We start from the raw sequence: 22,323 nt of genomic DNA, 5'->3' as shown, positions 1-22,323 counted from the left end.
AACTTTTATTTTTAGAAATCTTTATTGTTGAAAGTAATACATATGATGAACAAGAATAGATACAGAGACAAATGGTAGGGGGAGGGGGGGTGGTTAGAGAGCAACCAAAGGACTTGTATGCATGCATATTAGCATAACCAATGGACACAGACTCTGGGGTGGTGGGAGCTTGCCCGGGTTGGGAATGGCTGGGGATTGTGGGTCAATTGGGAGAAAAGGAGACATATGTAAAACTTTAGACAATAAATAAAAAGAGAGAGAAAAACTAAAGAAATTCAAATAAAGTCTGGAGTTCAGTTAATACTGGTAAAAAAAAAAAAAAGGAAGGAAGGAAGGAAGAGAGAGAGAGAGAGAGAGAGAGAGAGAGAGAGAAAGAAAGAGCCAAAACCGGTTTGGCTCAGTGGATAGAGCGTCGGTCTGTGGACTGGAAGGTCCCAGGTTCGATTCCGGTCAAGGGCATGTACATTGGTTGCGGGCACATCCCCCAGTGGGGTGTGTGCAGGAGGCAGCTGGTCGATGTCTCTCTCTCATCGATGTTTCTAGCTCTCTATCCCTCTCCTTTCCTCTCTGTGAAAAATCAATAAAATATATGAAAGAAAGGAAGAAAGGAAGGAAGGAAGAAAGGAAGAAAGGAAGAAAGGAAGAAAGAAAGAAAGAAAGAAAGAAAGAAAGAAAGAAAGAAAGAAAGAAAGAAAGAAAGAAAGAAAGAAAGAAAGAAAGAAAGAAAGAAAGAAAGAAGTCCTCTTTTTCCCCCTCATTAACCTCTGGATTTACAGTTAACTTTTATATAGTTCATGGTAACTTGTTCTTGAATCCCTAGTGAATGCTTTGGCATTTCTCAACAAAACTAGCTCAAAAATTCATTTTATTTTCTCTATTTAATTCTACATAATCTGGATAAAAAATTGCTTTAAGCAAATCTGATTTAGTCACCTTCTATGAGTTATCATGATAGATTTGGCCTTTATTTTCTTTGTTCTTTGAATTACTGGCAGCTTTCTAAATTATTCTAAGATTCAGGATTTCAAGACTTATTATTTGTGTAATAATTTCTGCAAAGTTGCTGAAACCTGACAAGTCTATAATTAATTAGTCTAAGCAGTTGGCTCTGACATGAAGTAGGTTTTGTTTTTCTCATCTCTACGATACTCTCTATCATTATGTTACCACTTGTCACTGTATATAAGGATGCCCTGGTTCTACTTTAGTGATGGAAACAGCATATGTATTTGTGCAACACCTACTTGAAAACCTCCTTTTATTCAGGCAGACAGCACTGGGATATTGGACTTAGCTAGTCTTTGTTGCTGGTATTCCTATTATTCCATTCTCTCCATTGTCTTTCTTAGCTCTTGCCATTCATAGTTTATGACTGCTCTCGACTTTTATTGTCTCAGGGCTTCTGATTGTTGCTTTCTCTCTAGGCATTTGGTTGGTTTTATTCTTTTCATTTTTGAATTCTACCCCAACAATAAACTGCTGACTTACTCCATGTTTTACACATTCAGACATTGCAAAAGAGACTATTGGTCCATTCATTCAGTTATGGCCATCTCTGTTGGGCAGAGTTCTCATACCTGAGTCATCTCTGCTACAGTCAGGGCCATGGGTTCTTGAACCTTTCTGAGCCTACCTCACAAGGAATTGTGGCAGGGATGGACTCTATGAGAATAATAAAAACAGCTAATACTTGCGGAGGACTGACTGTGGGCTAGATCTTGTTCCAAGTGCTTCCCAGTTAGTTTGTTCAAACCTCTGAATAAAATTCCCATTTTACAGATGAGAAAACTAAATTGGTTAGAATTAAGCAATATTTCCAAGGTCACACAGTCAGGAAGCAGCAGAGCCAGGATTCTAGCTGGCTTTTAACCACTGCCTTGCTAATTCAACTAAATGTAAAGAAATGTACATTGGAGTTGCTGTGCATAGCAGAGATGATTCAAATTCAGTGTTCGCAGTGGAGAGTTGTTAGTGAGAAGCAGCTGTGCATGCAAGAACTACAATTTCCACTTCCTTTTTAAAAAAAATATACTTTTATTGATTTCAGAGAAGAAGAGAGAGAGAGAGAGATCGATAATGAGAATCATTGGTTGGCTGCCTCATGCACGCTCCCTACTGGGGATTGAAACCTCAACCCAGGCACGTGCCCTTGACTAGAATTAAACCCGAGAACCTTCAGTCCGCAGGCCGATGCTCTATCCCCTGAGCCAAACCAACTAGGGCTCCACTTCCTTTTCATCTAAATAGGAGCATATGACCGGTTCTAGCAAACGTGAACTTGTGTTTTACATTCAGGTGAAGGAGGTAAGGATCTGGTGTACCTTCCGCATGCTCTATTCCCTTCCCGTGGAAATCTTGGAATTCACGTATTTACGATGGTAGTGTCATATGAAGGGGAGTATCTGGTTCCTTCCTTGACCAGTTGGAGAAGAATTGCCTGGAGAGCTGCCCACTTAGAAGTATTTATTACACTTTGCATAAGAGAGAAATACACTTTAGCATATGAAATGTTTGGGTTGTTTGTTATGGAAGTTAACCTGTTCTGTCAGATATACTGATTTCTTTAAAAAAAAAAACAACCACAAAACACTTGTGCATTTGTTGATAAATATGTGGTTGAGATGTTCTAATCATATAAATGTTTTGGACACTGATATTAAGTGAGATGACCTAAACAACTTTGACAAAGGCTTTGGGAAGAAAATGTTATAAACTTTTTACTACTCTTTACTTAAGATCAGTACATTGCAGCAGTAATTGACTCTTCTATTCTGCATGTGTGGCCATACATGACAATACTGTTGTATGCTGAGGCATCTTTCCCTGGACCTCCAAGATCATCCATTGGGAAATAGTGTGAACTGCTTTTACATTTCCTGGATCTAGATTTTGATAGATCTAGAATAGCATATTCTCCAGTGTTATGGGCTGAACTGTGTTCCTTCAAAATTCATGTGTTGAAGTCTTAACCCCCAGTATTTCCAAATGTAACTGTATTAATGTAAAATAAGATCATGGGTATGGGCCCCAATCTAATATGACTGATGTCCTTATAAGAGGATAGAACACAAACAACTCAGACCAAAATATGACCATGTGTGGATACAGCCAGAGAGTGGCCATCTGCTAGCCAAGAAAAGTGGCCTCAGAAGAAACCAAATTGTTGACATCTTATCTTGTACTTCTAGCCTACAGCATGAGAGAAAATAAATTTCTGTTACTTAAACCACCTAATCTGTGGTATTTTGCAATGGCAGCCTTAGCAAATTAATATATCTCTAAAGGCCCTTTGTCCCTCAGAATCAACTTCTACTTCAAATCTCCTAAGTCATCATAGGTATAATCTTGCATAGCGTGGGTAGGATTCTTTATATATAAGCCAATCTCTGAATACTGTGAACACAAACACTTTTTGTTTTACTAATTCCATGGGTAAGAGCTTTCTATTTGCATCCTATGAAATCCCTGTATATTAACAGCTGTTCCTTTTTTTTCTCCAAGTTGGGACAGATAATCAACTTCTCAATTAAGCCAGGAACAACCCACTAAACTACTGATTGCATTTCAATCTTTGGCTATCACTAACAATGCTAGTTAAAAAGATTCTTTTGATAATCTCACAAATTCATCAAATGCTTTATTCCTAAGTGTATAAGAAGAGATATACCTTCTTACAGTAAATATTCAAGGGATTATTGGGATTATTAGGGACATAACATCGTTTTGTTGGAGACCTCTATTTTTGTTTATTTTAAGAGAGGATAGAAGCCTTAGAGAGCAGGTTCACTAATATCAGAGTTTTCAGAGAGCCCTCCAAATATATTTTATGGTCATGACCTATTCAGTTTTTATAAATTACTAGTACAGAATCAAATAGTTACAGATAATACTAATGATTTAAATAAGATGAAAGGACATGAGGAATTGGAAACCTATTCTGTTCATTTTTTTATATGTATATATTTTTATTGATTTCAGAGAGGAAGGGAGAGGGTGAAAGACATAGAAATATCATTGATGAGAGGGAATCATTGATTGGTTGCCTCCTGCACTCCCCACACTGGGGATTGAGCCCACAACCTGGGCATGTGCCCTGACTGGGAATCGAACCCTGACCTCCTGGTTCATAGGTCGATGCTCAACCATTGAGCCACACCGGCTGGTGTATCCTGTTCATCTTTGTAAAAAATAACAGAATACATGTAGAAATTAGTAATGGATATAAAATTACTTGCAAATCCTTCTTGTTGTAAAAACTTATTGAGCCCTAACTGGTTTGGCTCAGTGGATAGAGTGTCAGCCTGCGGACTGAAGGGTCCCAGGTTCAATTCTGGTCAAGGGCATGTACGTTGGCTGCCGGCACATCCCCAGTAGGGGGTGTGCAGGAGGCAGCTGATTGATTTTTCTCTCTCATCAATGTTTCAAGCTCTCTATCCCTCTCCCTTCCTCTCTGTAAAAAAATCAATAAAATATATATTTTTAAAAAGACATTGAAAAAAACTTGCCTAAATGCATTGTGTTTGAGAAGAAATATGGTTTAACTGTCTATGATAAGAAAGAGAACTGAATTGTATTATCCAGTTGCATTATTCATTCTGATGCTGATGAGGCTGGAATAAAGCAAAATAGATAGCTTGTGCAAAACCAGGCTGCACACTGACACCTTTTGAATTATCAAGACAATTCGCCCTGCTTCTTTCATGGGCCTTTCTCTAAGCAGTGTGACAGTCACGCTCGCTGGTCATTCTCACAACACAGCTGTACTCACAGCTGGATGAAGTGGCATTCTCACAAAGACAATCTGACCTCTCCTTGGAGCGTTCTCTGCTAGCCCCTGTAGAGCTCACCTCTTGCACTGCTGTCAGACATGCCCAGAATAGAACTGAAGTGAAGTCCTGCCATAAATCAAGGTCCATGAATGAATACTATAAAATTCCTAATTTATATGCTACGTGGTGTGTGTTCCTTTTGAGAGACATAAAGCTATGCAAATGGAGCAACTAGAAAGCACCGATAGAAAGGACCATTTTGCGAAGAAAGGAAGCAGCAGAAACCAGTCAACTCATTTTATGTGAGTGAGTGCATCACTCAGCAGTGTGAAAGGGCAGCTGTGGAGGGCCTCCCAAGAAGCTTGGCTAAGCTATCAGAAAAGAAGCTGATACCTTTATAAAATAAATGGGTGCTGTCTTTCATTTCCAAACTGGCCTAGTGCAGCGTGTCTTTCCTTCCTAGGAAGACATGGCATGACAAACCAGTCTGTGTAATCTGAGCCAAAATGAAAGACAGGAAAAAATTGTTACGTCGCCTTGCTTCTTTTCTGGGCCTTTCTCTTTGCTAAAAGGGTTGCCATGAACACAAGCAGACTACAAGAGGTTATTTCCTTGCGTGTAAAAGTTATGTTCCGCAGTAATCAAATCTCCGTCTTTTAGATCCTGTTAGCCTGCAGATGACGTATTACTTTCATAGTTCAAATGAGGAAGAAAGTTCAGAATCTGCTTTGGTGTTAAATGTATATGTCAAATATTACATAATTTATGGCTATTGTCTAACCCTCCTTGCTCAAAGATTTCACTTCTTTTAAATTTATCACAAGCATTCAAGATAGAAAACCAGAATGGTGCTTATTTTATACCACATCTCTAGGTCCACTTTTCTAAAAAAATCACTTTCAGTTCAACTTGTATGTGTAATCAATCTTAGAACAGTCTTGTAATACATTTAGAATTTGGCAGCAGAAATAAATTCAAGCAACTCTTCAGTATCTCTTGCTGCCTCAAAGGGTTAGCATATGATGCTACTTGCCATTGTAATCTGTGAGATGGTATTGAGGGAAACCAGACTGTAACGTGGAACACATATTTCAAATTAATCTTTGTAGAGCTTGGTTGATATTTATCTGAGGCATTGCATTTTAGCGTTGTATTAGCACAAAATTGGAGTCAATCAATTCAGAGACTGAATTGTAAATGAAACATGTGTTTTCTATGAAAAGTAGAGAAGATGGTTCCCGGAGTTTGTTAGGCATGTGAATCCAGAACTCTTAGACATTACTTCTTAGAAATGCATGTTGAAAAATCCTCACCATTATCAATAAACTGAAATCCAGAACTTGTAATAAATTCAAAAGAAATAGATAATTTTGAACAAAAATATGTGGATTTCATATTATTATAAATAGAATATTATGTAAGTTAAAGAAATAATGCTTCTTCATTTTTAAATAGCTTTCCCCCTTCATTTTAAGAAAACACACCTTCATTAGGGTTACTAGGAAATATAGAAAAATATATGGGAAAAAATTATTTGTCATTGTCCCACCATTCAAAGATAAGTATTATGCATATTTGGGTATGCTTCTTCTATACTTTTTTTTAGTGCTTGTTTTGAGATTCTGTTTGTTTTTATAAAAATTTTAAAATTCTGCCTTTTATAATTAACAGTAAACAATAGCATTTATTTATGTTCATATATAGCTTTACAAACAATTTTAAAGGGTTGTACAATTTTCTATTAAATGTGGGCTTCATAGTTTATTCTCAAATCATTAAATAATTAGGTTTATCTACTATGAATATCTTTGTGCATATAAAATATTCTTAATTTTAAAATTTAGACAATTTATTTAGGCTTTCTTCTCAGAAGGGAAGTCATATTTAAAAGACCTTTTCTTTAGAAAGGATGCTAGCATCAGATACCATCAGTAGGTATCATTGATAAGGTGTGAAAACCTGAACCGAATCCAGCATGGCCAGGGGTGAACCTGAGGAGAGGTGGTGAAGGATTAAAGAAGACAGGCAAGAGAATACGGTTGGGACCAGGTGGATCACTGCCTGGATGAGCAAACAGTGACCCAGCCTGCAAGCCGAGGCTTTATTTTATAGTCAGATCACACAAATCAAAACAAGGGGAGTGGTCAACATGTTTACAATGTTCTTGCAAGTTTCAAATCTATTTCTTTACTCAAGCCTTGTTTTGGCAGTGCTTGCTGCACCTCCCACAGCCCATTAGCTACCTAGGAACAAGGGAGGACTATAGGTATCCCTTCATACTGTGCTAGGAGGCTTCTGCCCTTCAAGCTGGGACTTGTATGTGGCTCTGTAACAGGTCAGTCCGAGGCTTGACCCTATAGCTGCTCCCTGCAAAAACCATCCTCTTAAAAGCACTAACGGCCCAGACGGCATGGCTCAGTGATTGTCAACTTATGAACCAGGAGGTCACAGTTTGATTCCTGGTCAGGGCTCATGCCCAGGTTGCGAGCTCTGTCCCCAGTGAGGGGCCTACAGGAGGCAGCCAATTACTGATTCTCTCTCATCATTGATGTTTCTATCTCTCCCTCTCCCTTCATTTATGAAATCAATAGAAATACATATATTTTTTAAAAGGCACTAACAAATATTTACCAACTAATATTTATTATGTCAATTTTTAATATGGCTTTAAATGTGTCATATTTGAAATAATTTAAAAGCCTATGTATTTATGTGTAAGGTGGGTATGTGTGTTTTTCCTCCCAAGGGTGATTCCACATGCACATTGGAAAATAAAGACCAACAGAAATTTTGTTATTCATACTCATAGTTTAATGAAAGCATATACACCGAGTGGCCAGATTATTATGACCACCCCATCAGTACTTCGTTGGGCCACCTTTTGCCTTTGATACTGCGGCGATTCTTCTTGGCATTGACTCCACGAGATGTTGAAAGGTGATGCGAGGAATCTGACACCATGCCTGATGAATAGCACTGTCTAGTTCTGTGAGATTTGATGATTGTGGAACCAGTTGCCTGATGGCTCTTTTAATTTCATCCCACAAATGCTCAATTGGTTTGAGATCTGTTGATTGTGGGGGCCACCTAAGCAAGGTAAAGTCTCCCTCATGTTCTTGAAACCACTCCTGCACAATACGAGCACCATGGCATGGCACATTGTCTTGTTGGAAGAAGCCATCTCCATTGGGATACGCCATGAACATGATAGGATGAACTTGATCAGCAATGATACTTAGGTATGTTGTGCTATTCAGATGTTGTTCCACACCAATTAAAGGGCCCAAATCATGCCAGGAAAACATGCCCCAAACCATAACACTGCCCCCACCAGCTTGAAGGGTTGTACTCATGCATGTGGGGTACATGCTTTCATGCTGTTTCCACCAAATTCTCACTCTGCAATCTACATGATGCAACTGGAAACATGACCACATGACTTTTTTCCAATGCTTGATTGTCCAATCCTTGTGTTCCTGTGCGAATTGGAGACGTTTTTTCTTGGTAACTGTCAACAGCAAAGGTGTTTGAACAGGCCTTCGACTTCCATATCCCATATGATGCAGTGTACCTACAAACGTCAGGTGGTCATAATAATCTGGCCACTCAGTGTATAAATGAATTTAGTGCTTTATCCTATATAATAAAAGCCTAATATGCTAAGTGTCTGGTCATCCAGTCGTCTGTTCAACCAATCAAAGCGTAATATGCTAGTGATATGCTAAGGCCACTCAACCATTCGCTGTGACGTGCACTGACCACCAAGGGGCAGACAGTCGACCGGTCGACCAGTTGCTATTATGTGCACTGACCACCAGGGGGCGGATGCTCTGACCAGTAGGTTAGCTTGCTGCTGGGGTCTGGCCGATCAGGACTGAGTGAGACCAGCCGGACACACCCTGGAGCCCTCCCACGATCCCCCCACCCCTGCTGGCCAACCTCCCGCATCTCTCCCTGGCCCTGATGGTGCACTAGTGGGGTCCCTCGGCCTGGCCTGCACCCTCTCGCAATCTGGGACCCCTCAGGGGATATCGGAGATCTGGTTTCAGCCTGATCCCACAGGCCAGGCTGAGGGACCCACTGGTGCACAAATTCATACACTGGGCCTCTAGTAATTTAATAAGAACAAAATATAAATGTTCAGGATTGTAAACAGCTTGTTATATAATTTGGTTATTAAAAGATTTTTAAAGTATATTGCAGAAAAGTCACTCTATGGCAATACAGTAAAGGAACTATGACTTCTACATAGGTTTTAGCAAGACATGCTAATTCTATTGCATTCTTGAATAAAAATTATTATTAGAGATATAGTTTTTCATATCCATTGTCAAATGAGCACATGGATATTGTATATTAGTACAGGGATATGTTTTATGTGGTTCATGGCTGAAATGTGCATTTGTGTGAGGCCATCATTCTGTTATTTTGTTACTCTATGTACATACACACATAAAAGCATACACAAGTATGTACGTTGTTAGTATCTATATATATAAAAGCCAAGTGACAGGAACTGTGGAATGACCAGAGTGACCAGTAGCTATGATGCGCACTGCAGTGGCCAACCAGCCCAATGGGGGTTCCGATAGGGCCCCCTAACCTCCTGCAGCCCCTCCCTCTGGCTGGCTGCTGCCCCTTCCCCCAGGCAGTTGCACCCCCGATTGGCCCCCCAACCCCAATCGGGGGCGGGGCCGACCGGCCAACAGCCTGTGGCCCCTCCCCCTGGCCATTCCCATCCCTGATCACCACTCCACCCCTCCCCTTGGCCGGCCCCTGCCCCAATTGCTCCCCTGATTGGGGATGGGGCCACCAGCCAACCTCTCACATCCCCTCCCTCCCGCTGACCTGGCCCCAATCAGCCCCCATCAGAGCAGGCTGCTGGACCCCACCCATGCACGAATTCGTACACCGGGCCTCTAATTAACTATAAAAACCACTTTCTAGTAGAAATAAAATATGTACATGCTAAATTGAAAGCATTTGAATCAAGGTCAACCTATTGCCTCAAAGTAGATCTGGCAAGTTTCACAATATCTATTATGTCAAGCACTAGCTCTGCCTATAATTTAAAAAAATTTTAAAAGTCTATTGTACTCTACATTAAAAATATAAATATTATTTTGTAAATACCTTGCATGAAATTAGGCTATATTTCTTGAAAGAATTTCAAATTTTGAGAAAAGTTGTAAGTATAGTACAAGAATTATTTTTTCTTAAACATTTGAGAGTAAATTGCCTACCGATGGCCCATCACTCCCTAATACTTCATATGTTTATTGATGAGAGAGAGAGAGAGAGAGAGAAAGAGAGAGAGAGAGAAGAAGAAGAAGAAGAAGAAGAAGAAGAAGAAGAAGAAGAAGAAGGAGAAGAGAGAAGCATCTATATGAGAGAGAAACATTGATCAGTTGCCTCCCATATGTGTCCCAACCAGAGAGTTGGAGACTGAACCTGCAACCTGACCAGTAATTGAACCCACAACTTTTACCGAACAATGCTCCAACCAACTGAGCCACACTGGTCAGGGCTCCCTAAAACTTTAGAGTGTATTTCCTAAAACCAGGGCATTCTTCTACATAACCATACACTGCTATGAAAATCAGGAAATTGCCATTGGTACATTGCTATGATCTAATCCTCAGAACCTGTTCAAGTTTTGCCAGGTGTTCAAATAATGCCCTTTAGAGCCCAAGGACACACTTCAGCATCATACAGTGTTTTTAATGGTCATGTCTCTTTAGTCGCCACTGTTCAAAACAGTTCCTTAGTATTTCCTTTATTTTCATGACCTTAACTCTTTTGGCCATTACAAGGCAGTTGTTTGTATAATGTTCCTCAATTTGGGTTTGTCTGATGTTTCCTTATGATTAGATTTAGTTGGAGCACAATTTCACTATGTCCCTTTCCTGATGGTATTTACTTTGCTTACTTGAGTAAGGTGGTGTCTGCTAGGCTTGTCAACTCTGAAGTTAATTTTTGTCCTTTATAAATTGACTAGAGGCCCAGTGCACAAAATTCGTGCAGGGGGGGGGGGGTGTCCCTCAGCCCGGCCTGCACCCTCTCACAATCCAGGACCCCTTGGGTAGGGTCCCTAGGCCTGGCTGGCGATCAGGGCCTATTGGGGCTTTCCCTTCCCTGGGTGCTGGCAGCAGGCCCTGCCCTCGCCACTGCCACTGCTTGCCATCTGTGTGGCACTGCCCCCTCCCACCCCCACCACCAGTTGCCTCCCTCTGTGGGCAACAGGCATGGGGTGCGATCACTTGGATGGCCTGGGCCTCCCTCTGTGGGGTGATCACTGGCTGGTCCCACACACCTACCACAGCATTGCTGGCCAGTGGTCTGGGCCTCCCTCTGTGGGGTGCTCGATCGCGGGGCCCCCAGATCGATCACCCCACATAGGGAGGCCCCGCCCACCCGGCCGGGGCTCCACAATCGATCACTGCACAGAGAGTGGCTTGGACCTCCCTCTGCGGGGCGATTGTGGGGCAATGGCAGACCCCCTGACCAATCACATTGCACCCACCTTGTCTGGCCTGGCGCCAGTTTGTGTCATAGCGTGGTCATATGGAAGGTCATCCAGATGGCTATTCCGCTGTTCAGTTCTTTGGTCAATTTGCACATTGTGCTTTTATTATTATAGATAAGCATTTTGTTGGGAAGTACTTTGAAATGACGTAAATATTCTATTCCTTATCAAAATGTCAATTTATTCATGTATCATTTTATAGAAGCATGATGCATTATTTCCTACTTTATTCAATGGGCTATGATTTATTACTGTCATTATCATTATTGTAGTTTCTTTTAGCAGAGTAGAAACTACAATAGTTTCTATAGTTTCTTCTATACTTAGAAGCCAATATATGGACATTGGGTATGATCCATGCTACTGGGATGCTGCAGGTCTCAGGCTTGCTCAGTTGATAGAGCTAGGGGATGTATGTAATTATATAGACACATATACTTACATACAAATCTATATGTATATCTATACCCATCCTATCTAATAAAGAGGTAACATGCAAATTGACCATAACTCCAACACACATGATGACCACTCCCATGTTGACACAAGATGGCCGCCACAAGATGGCCAGCAGGGGAGGGCAGTTGGGGGGGGACCAGGCCGGCAGGGGAGGGCAGTTAGGGGTGACCAGTTAGGGGCTGGCAGGGGAGGGCAGTTGGGGGTGACCAGGCTGGCAGGAGAGGGCAGTTAGGAGTGACCAGGCCAGCAGGTGAGGGCAGTTAGGAGTGACCAGGCTGTCAGGGGAGAGCAGTTAGGGGCAACCAGGCTGGCAGGGGAGGGCAGTTAGGGGTGACCAGGCCTGCAGGGGAGGGCTGTTGGGGGGGGACCAGGCCTGTAGGGGAGGGCAGTTAGGGGCTACCAGGCTGGCAGGGGAGGGCAGTTAGGGGTGACCAGGCTGGCAAGGGAGGGAAGTTAGGGGTGACTGGGCCAGCAGAGGAGGGCAGTTGGGGTGACTAGGCTTGCAGGGGAGGGCAGTTGGGGGGGACCAGGCTTGCAGGGGAGGGCAGTTGGGGCAACCAGGCCAGCAGGAGAGGGCAGTTAGGGGTGACCAGGCCTGCAGGGGAGGGCAGTTGGTGGTGACCAGGCTTGCAGGGGAGGGCAGTTGGGGTGACTAGGCTTGCAGGGAGGGCAGTTGGGGGGGACCAGGCTTGCAGGGGAGGGCAGTTGGGGCAACCAGGCCAGCTGGAGAACGCAGTTAGGGGTGACCAGGCCTGCAGGGGAGGGCAGTTGGTGGTGACCAGGCCTGCAGGGAAGGGCAGTTGGGGGTGACCAGGCCTTCAGGGGAGGGCAGTTGGGGGCAACCAGGCCTGCAGGGGAGGACAGTTAGGGGCACCCAGGATGGCAGGGGAGGGCAGTTAGGGGCAATTGGGCTGGCAGGGGAGCAGTTAGGCATCGATCAGGCTGGCAGGGGAGTGGTTAGCGGGTGATCAGGCTGGCAGGCAGAAGCGGTTAGGAGCAATCAGGCAGGCATGCAGGCAAGCGGTTGGGAGCCAGCAATCCTAGATTGTGAGAGGGATATCTGACTGCTCTTTTAGGGCAGTTAGACATCCCCCAAGGGGTCCCAGATTGGAGAGGGTGCAGGCTGGGCTGAGGGACACCCCCCCTGTGCACAAATTTCATGCACCAGGCCTCTAGTCTATCTATATAAAAGGCTAATATGCTAAGTGTCTGACCATCTGGGTAATGACATGAAGTAGCAACACCTGGCTTCCTCTCCCTAGCAATGACTAACCTCAGTTGGAAACACTTTACACTGTAACCAAATGTTTATGAAGCGTTTTCCCGTGCCTCATCTCATTTGATCTTCACAGAAGTCCTGCAGTAGGTAGATAGAGGACTCGGTGGAATCCTATTTTCTTTTCATTAGCCGGAAAAAGGAGATTTAGAAAGTTTAGAAACTTGACCCAACTGAAAAGAAGTAAGAAATGGTGGACCTTGAAAATGATTTTAGGTTTTCTTACTGCATAGAATATAGTCAAACACTTTTACAGTTAAATATTTTACCCTTTGTTCTTCCTGTGTGATCTACAATAATAATCTGCTTCATGTCGATATTTACTGCTGTGTTGCTGACAATTACCTGAAAGAGAAGTTGGGGTGCTTCACTGGGCTGGAAAATGTATAGCTACATCAGAAAGCAGGTCTAATTAAGCAAGTTTGTTCTATATCTATAAAAGACTAAGTGGACTCGTGCATGCGCAATACATATAAAGCTCTCGCTGGCGCCAATCACACGCATGTGTTTTGATCTGTCATTGTCGATCATGATTTTGGTTGTTTTTGTTGACTTTCTGAAGCTGAAAGAAAGTGGTGGTATTGCATGGAAGTAACAATGGCGATTAAATCCGGGTGAGGCTGGGTCCCGGGTCCGGGTGAGGCCGCGCGCACCTGGGTCTGGGTGAAGCTGGATCCTGGGTCCGGGTGAGGCCGTGTGCCCCTGGATCCGGGTGAGGCTGGGTCCTGGGTCTGGGTGAGGCCGCGCACACCTGGGTCCGAGTGAGGCCACATGCCCCTGGGTCTGGGAGAGGCCACGCGCCCCTGGGTCCGGGTGAGGCCACGCGCCCCTGGGTCCGGGTGAGGCTGGGTCCTGGGCCCAGGTGAGGCCACGCGCCTCTGGGTCTGGGAGAGGCCACGCGCCCCTGGGTCCAGGTGAGGCTGGGTCCCGGGTCCAGGTGAGGCCGCACGCACCTGGGTCCGGGTGAGGCCACACGCCCCTGGGTCCGGGTGAAGCTGGATCCTAGGTCCGGGTGAGGCCGCGCGCACCTGGGTCCAGGTGAGGCCACGCGCCCCCTGGGTCCGGGTGAGGCCACGTGCCCCTGATTCCGGGTGAAGCCGTGCCCCTGGGTCCGGCCGAGACCAAACCAGAGGGAGTCGGACCTCCATTACCACCATTTGTCCACCATCCAGAGCTGAGGGGTCAGTGCCGACATGTACACATAAGGAACTGGTGGACATTGATATTGGGTCTCAAAAGAACTGTTGGTCCAGAAAGAAACTCACTACAGACTGATTCATCTGCCTGTCAGCATAACTATTATTGCTCGTCTCACATTCAGTTCTTATAAGTATATCTCTATTGACACATGATCTCGCTCATCTAGGGGAAATGATGAACAACATAGACTGATGAACAAGAACAGAACCAGGAACAAGGAGGCATCGATTGGACTATCGGGCCTCAGAGGGAGGATAGGGGAGGGTGGAAGGAGGGGGGAGAGATCAACCAAAGGACTTGTGTGCATGCATATGAGCCTAACCAATGGTTAAGTTCAACAGGGGGTTGGGGCATCCGTGGGGAGGGGTGTGGGATGGGAATGGGGGGATGAGGACAAATATGTGACACCTTAATCAATAAAGAAATAATTTAAAAAAAGAAGTACAAAGTACTTTTAGAGGATGTTAAATAAGAATGTGGCTGGGTCACTGACTCATAAAACTGATATAAAGCACAAAATTTGGTCCTCCAAAAAAACCCACAAAAAAACAATGGCGATTAAATATGATCATAATAGTGATCCAGGTAGATATAATTATCCCTGTGTAATTGAAGTTGCTGTCATATTCAGAAACGAAGATGGAGGACCTCCTTTTGAAAGGGACTTGCTCATTCATTGTAAACCAGATCCCAATAATCCAAATGCCACTAAAATGAAACAAATCAGTATCATGTTTCCTACATTAGATGCAATGACGTATCCTATTCTTTTCCCACATGGTGAAAAAGGCTGGGGAACGGATATTGCATTAAGACTCAGAGACGACAGTGTAATCAACAATAATACTAGATTCAACAGATGATGCCAAAAAGGAAAAATTTCTCATTGAATTTCTTAAAAGTATTACTCCTTCGGGAATGCCATGTCATAAATTAGAATTGAAAGTAGGTGCAATCATCATGCTACTGAGAAATCTTAATAGTAAATGGGGTCTTTGTAATGGTACTAGATTTATTATCAAAAGATTGCGACCTAACATAATCGAAGTTGTGCACCGGGCCACTAGTCTATATATATTTAAAATCATAGTTCACACAGATTACCCAAATTCCAATTTAACATCACAGAGTTTGCTTTAGTTTTCTACCTTTCCATATTATAATTCCCTTCTTTGAAAGAGAAAACTGGCTTTAATTACCCTTAACATATTAATTTATTTAATGGACCCAGCATACACAAATAATCTCCATTGCCACCCCTGCCCTCCCCTCTGCACATTTTCTTCTTACCATATGTAGGCATCAACACACCACATCAGTCTCCCCCTTCCACACGGATTACTTCCTCACTCAGCTCCGGCTCCTACACCTTGTGCCTGCCCCCTTCCCCATGGACCCCTCCACATAGCTTTCAGGCTTGCCGTGTTGGACCATTCCACAAGGGGGGCGGTCTCCTACCTCACCCCCATCAGGCTATGACTTTCCATGTGGACCTCCCGGCCCCCCCCCCCCAGCCCCCTGGGCTGGCACCCTCCTCTCTACACTCAAGAGCTGATGCCCCTTGCTAAGCCATCCCTCTGTGAGGATGCCCTTCTCACCCTGCTCAGGTCATGATACCCAAGTCTGGACTATCACTCTGCAGAGATGTCCTCGGCACCAGGCTGGGGCTCTGACACCTACTCCAGGCCATTTCCCCTTGGGAAATACCATCATCACAATGAGTATCAGAGCTTGAGCAGGATAAAAAGGGAATCTCCAAAAAGAGGTAGGCCAACGTGGGTGTCAGCCTAAGCTGGGTGAGGTGTCAGGCTCTGACACCCAGTGCCATGCTACCTCCTTGCGTGGACCCCCTCTGCACCCTATGTAGGTACTGACACCCTATTCTGAGCGACATGGGTCCCCATGCCTGCAAGGAACACTTCCTACTCACTCTTGAGCTCGGATGCCCTGTCCCAGTTGGTTCCACTCAACCTCCCATGGGCACTTTCCTCGCCTTTCTTGGGGCTAAGAACGGAATCTCTTGAAAAAAGAAGTAAGTGGAAGAACAGTACACCCTCTACAGCTATAGTAATAGAGACAAGGGTAGCAAAATGGGCTAATATAATCTAATGGTATCAAGACACAAATCCATTCACATATGGATGCTTGATTTAAGACAAAGATGGCATGCAGAGCAGAGGGGAAAGGGTGGGCTTAAATAAATGAAGACTCTGTGTCTTGTTTAAGACATTGTCGCCTTCTACAATGTCATGAAGATATTTTCCAGTGTTATCTAGAAGATGTAGTTTCACCTTTCATATTTGTATCTACAATCTTCCAACACTGCATTTTTATGTGGCTGTCCAGAAAAAAATAAAAGTGACTCCTGCACAGAAGTCTCTGGGTAGACTCCTTTCATGCTGATTAGGTCCTGAGAGGGAGAATTCCAAGAGGAGCTAACGATGCTGTTGCAGCTCTCTTGAGGCCTGACCTCAGATGTTTTAGCACTCAGGTGCTCACCTGTGAAGAAGACTGAGGTGGCCAAGCAGGTAGGTGCACATTACAAGCCATACCTGTGAGATTTTGAAAGAAGATTTCAGAGAAAAGAGCTTCTGGCTCTGTTTCCTGAGGAAGGTAGACACTGGCATGATGTCATCAGAGAATGGGTCTAGTAATGGGGCAGCATCAGCATTTGATAACCAATGAACCAATCCTTTCAAACCTGGGGAACAGGATTCTTTTTTTTCTTTTTCTTTTTTTTTTTACGGAGCAAGCTCCTATTTCAACTCCCAGCTTCAAAAATCCATTTAATATATTGTCCTCGGATAGAGGGCGTATCAGATATTAAACTGATAAGAACAGATACTACACTTGATCTTAGCTAAAAGGCCGAGAAGCGATGGGAACAGGATTCTTGAGAAGCAAGTCGATTCTCAATGGGGCTTAACTGCTCACACAGTAAAAGTGCTTTAGGCATTTTAGATGATGCAAATTCAATATGAAAGCATTATTGGGATGCTAAAAATGAATAGTGGGTGTTAGGCTGCATTCCTATGTGTATATTGCATTCATTTATTCACTCATTTATTTATTCTACAAAATATCTCTTGAATGATAGATGCTGACAGCTAGATGCGGATCAAACTCATTTTCTCTTATTTCTACATTTCTAGCATCCATTGGAGCACTACGTGACCAGTGATTGACTTCTGGCCAACGGAATGGGCTAGCATGAAGAGCAGCACTCCCGGGGTCAACCTGTTAAATCTCACGAACACAATTGATCGTGTGCCAGCCTCTCCTCAGGTGAGGTTCCCAAGGGCCTATCCATGGTAGAGATAAAAGATGGATCTGGAATCTCTGATTGAGTGGGAGAGCAGGGCTTCCTTGGCTGACATATATAGATGATTCTGACATAGGGGAATGTAAGCTTTGATTTTCTTAAGCCACTGAGAATTTCGGGATTGTTCTAGCAGTTTTCCTCCCCTGATTAATGAAGTGTCTATTCAGTGCCTGCCCTCATTCTGGGCAAGAAAGACATAAATAGCAATCAAACAAGAGACAAGGTGCCTGCTCTCACAAGACGTGTTACAGAAGGAGGTGGGGCAACAGTAAACAGTGGTCATTTACATTCACGTGGCGCTTTACAAAGTGCTTTCAGAAGCACCGGTTCATTTGATTTTTATAACCATGTTTTACAGACGAGGAAACAAAAGCTCAATGATTTTAAGTGCCTTCCACAAAACAGAGCTAGGAGCCATACACATGGAGCCGTTTTCTGACTCCCAACCCATTGTTTATACCATGACGTTTATCAAGTATGACAGAGCAAGGAAAATGTGAGTCCTTGTCAGAAAATTCCATTATTCAATTTCATTTACTTTTAATATTTTTAAAATTGATTTCAGAGAGGGAGAGAAACATCAATGATGAGAATCATTGGTCGGCTGCCTCCTGCACGCCCCCTACTGGGGCTGAGCCTGCAACCCAGGCATGTGCCCTGATTAGAATCGAACCAGGCACCTCCTGGCTCATAGGTTGACACGCAACCACTGACCCACACCAGCCGGGCTACGTTTCTTAACTGAAGGCTGCAACTCCTGTTAGGAAGCTCTCTCCACCCAGTTAGTTCACTTTGGGTTTTGGTATTTGCCCTGTCCCCTTATTCCTTGGAATGGAATGGAAATGTTGCCCCATTGTTAACTGCGCATGCCTTACCATATGGACCCTTTAGTCAACTCCTCACTCTTCTCAAATTTCCCAGCTTGAGAGTGTCGTCTGCTTCTTGCCCGGTTCTGACTAATGGAATATGTTCTCTCTTCTCTCTTACACACACACACACACACACACCACATTTTTTTCTTTTTTGTATATTTGAGATAATTCATATTTATAAAAAAATTAAGAAGGAAAACCCTTATTGAGCATTTATTGTATGTCAAGCATTGTGATAGGGTTAAAGGTTGGGAATATAGAGAAAAACGAGAAATGAACTCTCCTGTCGCAAGGAAGTCACAGTCTGGTAGATGAGAGACGGGTGAAAAATTAAAGGCAATGAGTATAGTGGTTAAGAGTGAGCTCCAGTCCACGCTCAGCCACCTACTGGTTATGGGACCTTGGGCTAGAGAGGAAAAATGGGATTAGTACTAGGACCTTCCTTATCGAGGCCTTGTGAAGATGAAAAGTAAACCCATTAGCATCTCTATGTACGCAGACATTAGCATTTGGTAAGCCCTTCATAAATGTTAACTGAAATTATCAACTGCAACCATTGCACTTTGTGCCTGGGTTAGAGGTAGCACAGAGGAAGTCAGCAGAAGTTTAATGGGAGAAGTGATGCCTGCGCTGGATTTTGAAGAAATAGTGATTGCCCCGAGAAACCAAATAGAGACAGGCAGAGCAGGCAGAGGGAACAGCACGTATAAGAACACGCAAAAATAAGAGCAGTGTGTGTTCAGGGAACTGTGAGCAGTTTGCTATTGCTGGAGGATCAAGGCCAAGGCACGAAGAATAGTGAGAGATAAGACGAACAAGTACTTTGTGGGCTCTTAAGCGCTACACAAATTCTAGCCAACTCAATCACAACAAACTCTCTGAGGCAGGTACTCTAATCTGTATTTTTCAGATATGGAAAATGAGGTTAAACAATTTGCCCATGAAAACATGACTAAAGGAGCAGGTTGAAGGCAAAGAGGTCTGCTTATTGCACATAGCACTGCTTTCCTAAAAATTCAAGGGAGAGCAGTCCCCAGAGCAGACGGTCAGCAGGGGCAGGGCAGTCTCCTCTCCTTGTGCCCAAGAAGAAACCTTAGGGTCTTTGGGACCAGAATTTTCAGAAATTCTTGTTCCTGCACCTTATTAGTTCAATTCTGAATACAACCCATCAGGGTCAACAAACTTGAATTTCTTTTTTTTTAATATATTTTTTTATTGATTTTTTACAGAGAGGAAGGGAGAAGGATAGAGAGTTAGAAACATCGATGAGAGAGAAACATCAGTCAGCTGCCTCCTGCACGCCCCCCACCTGGGGATGTGCCTGCAACCAAGGTACATGCCCTTGATCAGGAATCGAACCCTGGACCCTTCCGTCCGCAGGCCAACGCTCTATCCACTGAGCCACACCGGCTAGGGCTAGAATTTCTTTAGAGTAGATGGACATGGATTACAAGGAATCTAAACGTTCTATATAATACAAGGGGATGTTGTCAGAACTGACAAACCATAAGATATGATACTTTGTCTCAAATACATAAAGAGCTATCATATAGAAGAGTATTTATTGGTTTTTCTAAATCTAAGAGTAATCCATGGCATAATGTTATATGAATATATAGAATAAAACATTTGATCAACATGTAAACATTGAATATGCCCGTGGACAAGGACTAAAGATAACGAGGACAAATGAAACACTGATGTGTTTAGTTGATGGTATTGTAGCCAATTTGTGTCTTGGCTGCTGCTGCTTCTCCTTTTAAGTACTTTTCTGCAAAAAAGAAATTTTAACAAATAAAAGCAAACATAAAAGAAAAATACAAATATTAATAAGAAAAATGTCTTGCTCTAACCGGTTTGGTTCAGTTGATAGAGCATCAGCCTGCAGACTGAAAGGTCCCGGGTTTGATTCCGGTCAAGGGCATGTACCTTGATTGCGGGCACATCCCCAGTTGGAGGTGTGCAGGAGGCAGCTGATCGATGTTTCTAACTCTCTTTCCCCCTCCCTTCCTCTCTGTAAAAAATCAACAAAATATATTTAAAAAAGAAAAAAAGAAAAATGTCCTACAATTTATTTTAAAAAAACAAGACACCATTTTCATTTATCAAAATTACAAGCGTTAAAAATAGATAGTAACTGGCACTAGCATGGTCTCAGGAAATACGATCTCTAGTGCAGTTCTAACCAGAGTATAAACATGTACACACCTTCTGAAGAAAATTTTGACAAACTGTATAAAAAATAAAGTGACAGCCCTTCGATGCATGGATTCCATTCTCAAGACTATATATCTCCGCCCCCCCAAGAATATATCCTAAGTAAATAAGGATGTATGCAAAGTTCTTATTAAAAGGGTATTCACTGAAGCCTTGTGTATAATATATAATAATTGAAAATAACCCAAATGCCTATTAGTGAGTTTGGTTCAGTAAATTATCCATACAATAGAATGTTATGCAGACAGCAAAATCATGTGGTAAAAGTATATTTAATGACAAGAAAAGAAGTTCATGGCATAATAATTGAAGGAAGCAGGTGACTAAATACTCTGCATGGTATGTTTTCCTGTTTTTGTAAAAAATATTTTATATGTACATATATACACATGTAAAAAATACATATGCATATATTTGGTGGTTGATGCCTTTTTGCTTATGTGTATATAACATTTTAAATTTTATTACATTATTTGCATTGCTTACATTGCAAAACGAAGTTATTTATTTTATTTTAAAATATATATATATTTTATTGATTTTTTACAGAGAGGAAGAGAGAGGGATAGAGAGTTAGAAACATCGATGAGAGAGAAACATCCATCAGCTGCCTCCTACACACCTCCTACCGGGGATGTGCCCGCAAACAAGGAACATGCCCTTGACCTGAATCAAACCTGGGACCCTTGAGTCCGAAGGCCCACGCTCTATCCACTGAGCCAAACCGGTCAGGGCAAAACCAAGTTATTTAAAATAAAAGTAATCTGAGCTTTTCTTGTCTAATAAATATGCATTTAATAAATGGGTTAGATATCACAAAGTTCACAGTATTTAGTTGATGACCAATAAATTTTAGTTCCTCTCTCTTCTCTAGTGACAGGAGGTATTCAAGCACAAGTCAGAAAATGGCAGATCTGGGATGCAGTTGGAGAGACTGAGGCAACAGGTTTGCATCAGATGACCTCTAATGCTCCTTGCAACGGACGTTTCATGATTCTTACAAGTCTCCTCTATTTACCTCTTAAATTACCCGGGGTACAAACATAGAGATACAGTACAACTAAAGCTTGGCTGGATACACAGTAGCCGCTGCCTCACTGTTATGCACTGTAGATTGTGAATGGAGGGGGGTGTGTGAAAAAAATACCCGGCGCACGGGAGGGCCGATGCCAATCCCAGCCCACCTCCTCGGAGACGGCTCTCTGGCTCCGTGTCTTTGTGAATGAGCGGCGGTCCCTAGGCCTCAGAGCAGAGTCAGTCGATGAGAAATAGAACTTTAAAAGGGGGCGTTATTTCCCTTTGCCAAGGAGCTGCCGGGTGGGCTGACGCTGAGCGAACCGCCCTTCCCAACCGCCGGGAGCGTGGGGACAGCCAGGACCCGGGGGCTGTCAGGAAGGGACGCCGGGGACCCGTCTCTCCGCAGAGAGCGCGAGGCACGTGGGCCGCTCCTCGCGGGCCGCCCCGGCCTTCACCGCCCGGCGCGGGGAGGCCGCGCTCCCAGGGGTCGGCGGCGGATGGCGCCGCCGCGCTAGAGGGGGGTCTCGGCCGGGTCCCCCGCGCCCCCACGTGCGCCGGCCGCCGGGGGCGGGGCGGGGCGAGCCCGGGAGGCGGGGGGCGGGGCGCCCGCTGCGCGCGCGCGGGGCCGGGGCGGGGCGCGCCGCCTGGTCTGGGCCTGTCGGGCG

General features: G+C 43.7%; 1 pseudogene; it reads right to left on the bottom strand.

Moving 5' to 3' along the window:
• Nucleotides 1-16,938: 16,938 nt before the first annotated feature.
• Nucleotides 16,939-17,110, bottom strand: LOC114232301 (U2 spliceosomal RNA; annotated as a pseudogene).
• Between the last annotated feature and the right edge of the window lie 5,213 nt (nt 17,111-22,323).

The sequence above is a fragment of the Eptesicus fuscus genome, chromosome 2 (genome assembly GCF_027574615.1).
Source record: "Eptesicus fuscus isolate TK198812 chromosome 2, DD_ASM_mEF_20220401, whole genome shotgun sequence".
Lineage (NCBI taxonomy): Eukaryota > Metazoa > Chordata > Mammalia > Chiroptera > Vespertilionidae > Eptesicus > Eptesicus fuscus.
The sequence above is the reverse complement of the archived record's forward strand: the minus strand, read 5'-3'. Positions and strand labels throughout refer to the sequence as shown.